General features: G+C 45.2%; 1 protein-coding gene across 14 annotated transcripts in view; it reads left to right on the top strand.

Moving 5' to 3' along the window:
- The window catches only part of FOXN3 (forkhead box N3), a 461,111-nt gene that overhangs the window by 328,223 nt on the left and 126,651 nt on the right, over window positions 1-6,237 (top strand). The gene's annotated exons all lie outside the window — the stretch shown is intronic.

Here is a 6,237-nt window from a genome sequence, read left to right as displayed (position 1 = left end):
TATATATATAGTGCCTATTACAGCCTTTGGAGTATGTCATTTCCATTTTTAAAATATCTTCTATATCTGTGTAGTATTTGGATTATTAATGCTCACATACCAAGGTTTTGCTATAAAAGTTTTGTTCATATAATGTTGATAGTAAACATCATTTTTCAACTGTAAACTTATTCTGAAATAAAGTAAAATGATAATTGTTTAAAAGTAAAATAAAATAGCTCAATAGATATGGTGCCAGAGCAGCTGCCACCTGTCAGATTCTCATGGGTCATGGTGGTATTGGGCATACAAGAACTATGTGCAGGCTGATACCTTTGAAATCAGTTGAGTCTCCAGTGTCAACATTTGGCTAAGTTTACAGAGCAATTCCATTTCTTATCTTGATTGGTGCATTGCCCTCTGAGTAATCTTGCCACACACTCAGTTATAGTGTTGGTGGGCCTGGCTGGTTGTGGTCTGATCACTTCAGTCATGCCTCCTCAGCAATTGTCATCCTCTGAAATGGGCCACTCTTGGTAGGTTTCTACCTGGTCTCTTTCTGTCTCTTGATCGCGTGCCCATTTTGGATCTTTGCAGGATTCTGCATGGAGCTATTTTTTTTTTTTTTTTTTTTTTGAGACAGGGTCTTGCTCTGTTGCCCAGGCTGGAGTGCAGTGGTGTGATCAAGGCTCACTGCAGCTTTGGAGCTCCTGGGCTCAAGCGATCCACCCACCTCAGCCTCCTGAGTAGCTGAGACCACAGGCACATGCCACCACACTGGGCTAATTTTGTTTATTTTTTGTAGAATAAAAAAATGTTTTATTTTTAATGTTTCCCAGGCTGGTCTCAAACTCCTGGGCTCAAGTGATCTTCCTGCCTGGACCTCCCGAAGTGCTGAGGTTACAGGGGTGAGCCAACAGTTACTTTTTTTTTTTTTTTTTTTTTTTTTAGCATTCTTTAGAGTAAGTGACATCTGTGAAGTTGCTTCTTGGATATTTAGTAACTGTTGCTAGTTTAGACTGAGAAATATTTGCAATTAGAACATCTCCAAGAATCCTTAAAGAAAAAAGGAAGAGAAAAGTGCAGTTACCTCATCTGTCACAGGAATGGAAAAACGGGCCAAGTTGGGAGAGTGAAGGATGTCTAGGAGGAAGTGCTGGTGCCCACCTGACAACGGCCACAATGTTGCTGTGTGGCCTTGAGTGTGTCAGTTAACTCTGAACTGGGGTTTGCTTGCAATCAAGACTACCACTGGGGCTGGGCGTGGCTCACACCTGTAATCCCAGCACTCTGGGAGGCCAAGGCAGGAGGATCACTTGAGGTCAGGAGTTCGAGACAAGCCTGGCCAATGGCGAAACTGTGTCTCTACTAAAAATACAAAAAGTAGCCAGGCATGGTGGTGCATGCTTGTAATCCCAGCTACTCGGGAGGCTAAGGCGGGAGAATTGCTTGAACCCGGGAGGCAGAGGTTGAAGTGAGCCCAGATCACACCACTGCACTCCAGCCTGAACGACAGAGCAAGACTCTGTCTCAAAAACAAAAACAACTAAAAGAAAAACCACCTCTGGGATTTTTGCAGTCTAGAAAGCAATTTTTTCCCCCCATCATCTCATTTTATTCTCACACACTAGATATTATCATTTGCCCCCGGCTTGCAGGCATGGAATTGAGACTTTGTCAAGTGAAAAGACTTTCAGTCTGTGTTTTAAACAAAATTTCTGAGTCCAAATCCCGCGGTCTCTCCACTTCACCCTGGATTGGACCCTGTGGCCACAGAGATCCCTTTTAATTGCCGGGACACTCAAGCTTCTTTGGAAGGTTAGAAAAGTGTCAAGAGTGTCCCCGAGAATCTGAACTTTCATCTGTGCTCTTAGTGATGCTTCTCAAACGGTGAGTGATATTTTGTGAAGTTTCCCACACACGTCTCTGTCCAGCCTGCTCTGGTTGCCGTGTTCCAAATGCCAGCGACTGACATCCTTCACTCAGAGAGCCCCTGTTACATTGTGGCGTAGGTCACATTTGGTTTTCTGTTATTTCCTGGTGATTAATCCCCAGTTATAAGGCAAAACAATGGAATTTCAAGGATTTTTTGTGGGGGGTGATTCTCCCTTTGTTACAACTGCGTTGACTGTTTTATTCCTGGGGAAATTGCAGTCTGGTGGTAGATGTCACCCATCCGAAGGGATTGCCATCACAGTCCATCTCCAGCGCTAAGAGTATGATAGGACTCTGTGCTCGGTTGCTTAAGAGTAGTGGGTAAGCTCTGGCCTCCATGAGTGCTAAATCAGGGTGGGCTGGTCTTGCTACACCCACTTTTTCCCCCCACCCCATCCCCGTTGGTTTGGGCTTTCTGCTTTGTCATGTGCTGTGGACCATTCTGGCAGAAAGCTGACCATGGGGGACATTCAGATATTCTTCCTTTCTTCCCACCCCAAGCACTTTAGGCTTTCATTCATTTCTTCAGAGTCCTTCTTATCATCTCAATCTCTCTGTTCTTTCTTCTTCCTCCCCCCTCTTCTTCCCTCCCTACTCCTCTCCCTCCTCCCCTCCCTACTCCTCTCTTGTTTTATACATTAACAAAAATTATTTATGTTGAAGTGGGCAGATCACTTGAGTCCAGGTGTTTGGGATCAGCCTGAGCAACATAGTGAGACCCTGTCCTACAAAAAAAAAAAAAAAAAACTTAGCCAGGCATAGTGGTGTGTGCCTGCAGTCCCAGCTACTCTGAGGGCTGAGGCAGGAGGATTGCTTGAGTCCAAGAGCTGGAGGCTGCGGTGAGCTGAGATTGTGCCACAACACTCCAGCCTGTGTGACAGAGCAAGACCCTGTTGTCAAAAAAAAAAAAAAAAAAAAATTGTGGTAAAATACATATAATTTACCATCTTAACTATTTTGTGAGTATGCAGTTCTGTAGTGTTAAATGCATTTACATTGTTGTACAACCAACCTCCGGAACTCTTTTCGTCTTGTAAAACCGAACCTCTGTACCGATTAAACTCCCTACTCCTCCTTCCATGAGCCTCTAGCAACCGTCATTCCATTTTCTGTCTCTGTGAATTTGACTACTCTAGATACCTCTTCTATGTGGAATCAGACAGTATCTGTTTTATTTATTCTGGCTTATTTCACTTAGCTTGCTTTCAAGGTTCATCCATGTTGTAGCATCTTCTTCTCTCTCTTTTTTTTTTTGTTTCGAGACGGAGTCTTGCTCTGTCACTCAGGCTGGAGTGCAGTGGTGTGATCTCGGCTCACTGCAACCTCCGCCTCCTGGGTTGAAACAATTCTCCTACCTTAGCCTCCTGAGTAGCTGGGATTACAGGCATGCGCCACCATGCCTGGCTAATTTTTGTATTTTTAGTGGAGACGGGGTTTCACCCTGTTGGTCAGGCTGGTCTCGAACTCCTGACCTTGTGATCTGTCCACCTTGGCCTCCTAAAGTGCTGGGATTACAGGCGTGAGCCACGATGCCTGGCCCACTTCTCTCTTTTGTAGGTCCTAGTTCACATTTGGCAGGTGAGATCTTAGAAAACAGTCCTTTTCTTAATTTATTTCTCATTGAGATCCACAGAAAGTTCAGCTGGTGAATACAGGTGTGTGTCTTGGCGGAACCTCCCAGGGTCTTGGTTTATAATCCAGGTGATTCTCACAATGGTTAAGGTTCCTGGGTATAGAGAACACATGATGGATCACGTCATCTTGCTAAGAGCCACCCTCAGGCTGTCCGACCTGTTGACTCAGGATATCCCCTTGGGAGCTGGAGGTAGTGCAGCTCAGAGTGTGGGATCCGGGAATTACTGAGGGCTGAGTCTCTGGCAGCCGCCGGGTATGCTGTTCAGGATGGTATCACTCACCTCTTGGGATTTGCAGGCTCAGCGCTGCTCTTAACGATCAGCTGGATCAATGTTCTCAAATGCCAGGTCGCACTCCACCTTGCTGGCCGGCAAGGTCCTCTTAACCTGTTGGTCTGCTTTCTTTGTTACCAAGTTGGTCTGGCTTATACTGCTGAAGGTCATGGGATTTTTGCTAGCGTATTATTGAAATGAGACATTTGTGGCACTGGCGTTGTATTGTTTCTGCTAATAGGAGCCCGCGTGTCTTTCACATATGGTTAGTCTGATTGCTTTTTCTAGCCTGGGACTTTGCCTTGGAGAGAGTCCTAGCAAAATACCATTCACAGCCTTCTTCCACGGGGCAGGATGACTAAGAGTTTAGTGCTGGAAGAGCAGAAGAGGAAAGCTGGAAGATCAGAAATGAACTTGGAGCTGTTGATGCGTGTGTCTCTATGGTACAGTGGGCAAGCCCTAGTCCTTCTTGGGTTGATCACTAACTTGTCATGCAGTGTCTTGGGCAAGTCCTTTCACCTCTCAGGACCTCTATCTGTCTCCCTATAGAACGGGGAAGGTGGCCGGGCACGGTACCTCACACCACCAGTGCTTTGGGAGGATGAGGCAAGAGGATCACTGGAGGCTAGGAGTTTGAGACCAGCCTCAGCAACAGAGCAAGACTTCGTCTCAATTTTAAAAAATTTTTTAAAAAATGGATGGGTCAGGCGTGGTGGCTCACCCCTGCAATCCCAGCACTTTGGGAGGCCAAGGCGAGTGGATCGCTTGAGGTCAGGAGTTCGAGACCAACCTGGCCACTGAAATCAGTTGGTGAAACCCTGTCTCTACTAAAAATACAAAAATTAGCCAGGCTTGCTGGCAGGTGCCTGTAATCCCAGCTACCCAGGAGGCTGAGGCAGGAGAATTGCTTGAACCTGGGAGGTGGAGGTTGCAGTGAGCTGAGATCGCACCACTGCACTCCAGCCTGGGCTACAGAGCGAGACTCTGTCAAAAAAAACCCCCCAAAAAACAGGAAGGTGATTTCTGCCCTGCTCACCCTGCAGAATTAGAGGATTCCATGGAAAAGGGTTGATTACTATGCTCAGTAAATGGTAACTTGATCCTAGGGTCATGCAATGCAGACACCATTTTAAGGTGATTAAAACCCACTCAGGGTTAAGAAGGGGCCCCCATGGTCATTTCTCATGGCAGTGATATTTACATGGCTGGGTATGGAGCGCACCCCATTCTTCCCCTGCACCCGCCACTCCCACCCTCCCCGCTTTTGAGCTGCCTGAGGATGGATGGTTTGCAACTCCTCCCACAAAGACTTCTGTCACTGGTTTCATCTCTGAATTACTGTGGTTAATAGACATTTCTAAGTAATTTCATATACTATGTGTGGTTTTAACCAACTTTAAGCTTTAAAGGCCAATCATCCAGGGACATCTCCAGATGGAGGGGGGAAAAATCAAGCTTGTTGCCTTCCCAACCTGCAGCCACTGGAGGCATAACCATGAGTCTGTCTATAGGCATTGCTGGTCTCATTAGATAGAGTCAGAGGAGTTTGGAGCCAGGTAAGTATGACAGCAGGTTCTTAGAGGTCATAAAATAGGGTTTTAAATTTTCCCCTCAAGTCTTTCTCAACACCAAGCACAATTCTCAGCAGGAGTTTAATAAATCCTCGGATCTTCTAACAGTTAGAAGATGTCATTTTGAGAAACCATCCAAAAGAAGCGTGTAGATATGGGCCAGGGAGCTTGAAAACTTTGCAGTTAGCATGGCAGGAGCTGACTTACCCTGAGCTGGAAAGAGACCACTTGTGAATTCATCAATTACAACAGGGGCCAGGAAAGAGAAGGTGGTGGCCAGTCCAAGTCTCTCTCCACTACTAGAGTACAGATAAGTTCCACAGCACCACAGATTGACCATAGAACAGTGATGATCAGTGATTTAAGTACATTAAAAGGATGTTGTAAGAATCTTTAGGTATGTTGTAAGAATCTTTATCATACAGAGAATTTTCCTTATCTAAACCACTGGATTTATCCGACCTTCATTCCCCATAGTGCTCCATCCCTGATGTCTACTCAGTTTTCAGCCAAATCAAGGTCAGGATAAAGAAGAGGTTTGGATGGAAGTAAGCTGGATATTCAGGCTCCTGCAGTAATACTCAATTATTGAATTCTCTAGAAACACCAACTCTGCTATAATGAAGTCCTCAGTTTTAAAATATCTTTATAAATCAGGTGATTCTGTATTGGCAACAGCCAGCTTGCTGTTCCCTGCTTTGTTATAAAAATTAGATGGTAAAATCCTGAGAGCTTGCTGGGATTGTTAAAAGATAATCTTAAGTATTTTAATGCACATTATTCTTCATGCAACTTTGAGCCTTAAGTGCCCCGAAACAGAGTAAGATCAGAATCCAATGGAAGAG

The sequence above is a fragment of the Pan troglodytes genome, chromosome 15 (assembly GCF_028858775.2).
Source record: "Pan troglodytes isolate AG18354 chromosome 15, NHGRI_mPanTro3-v2.0_pri, whole genome shotgun sequence".
NCBI classification, from domain to species: Eukaryota; Metazoa; Chordata; class Mammalia; order Primates; family Hominidae; genus Pan; species Pan troglodytes.
Note: the sequence above shows the minus strand (reverse complement) of the source record. Positions and strands in the feature narration are given on the sequence as shown.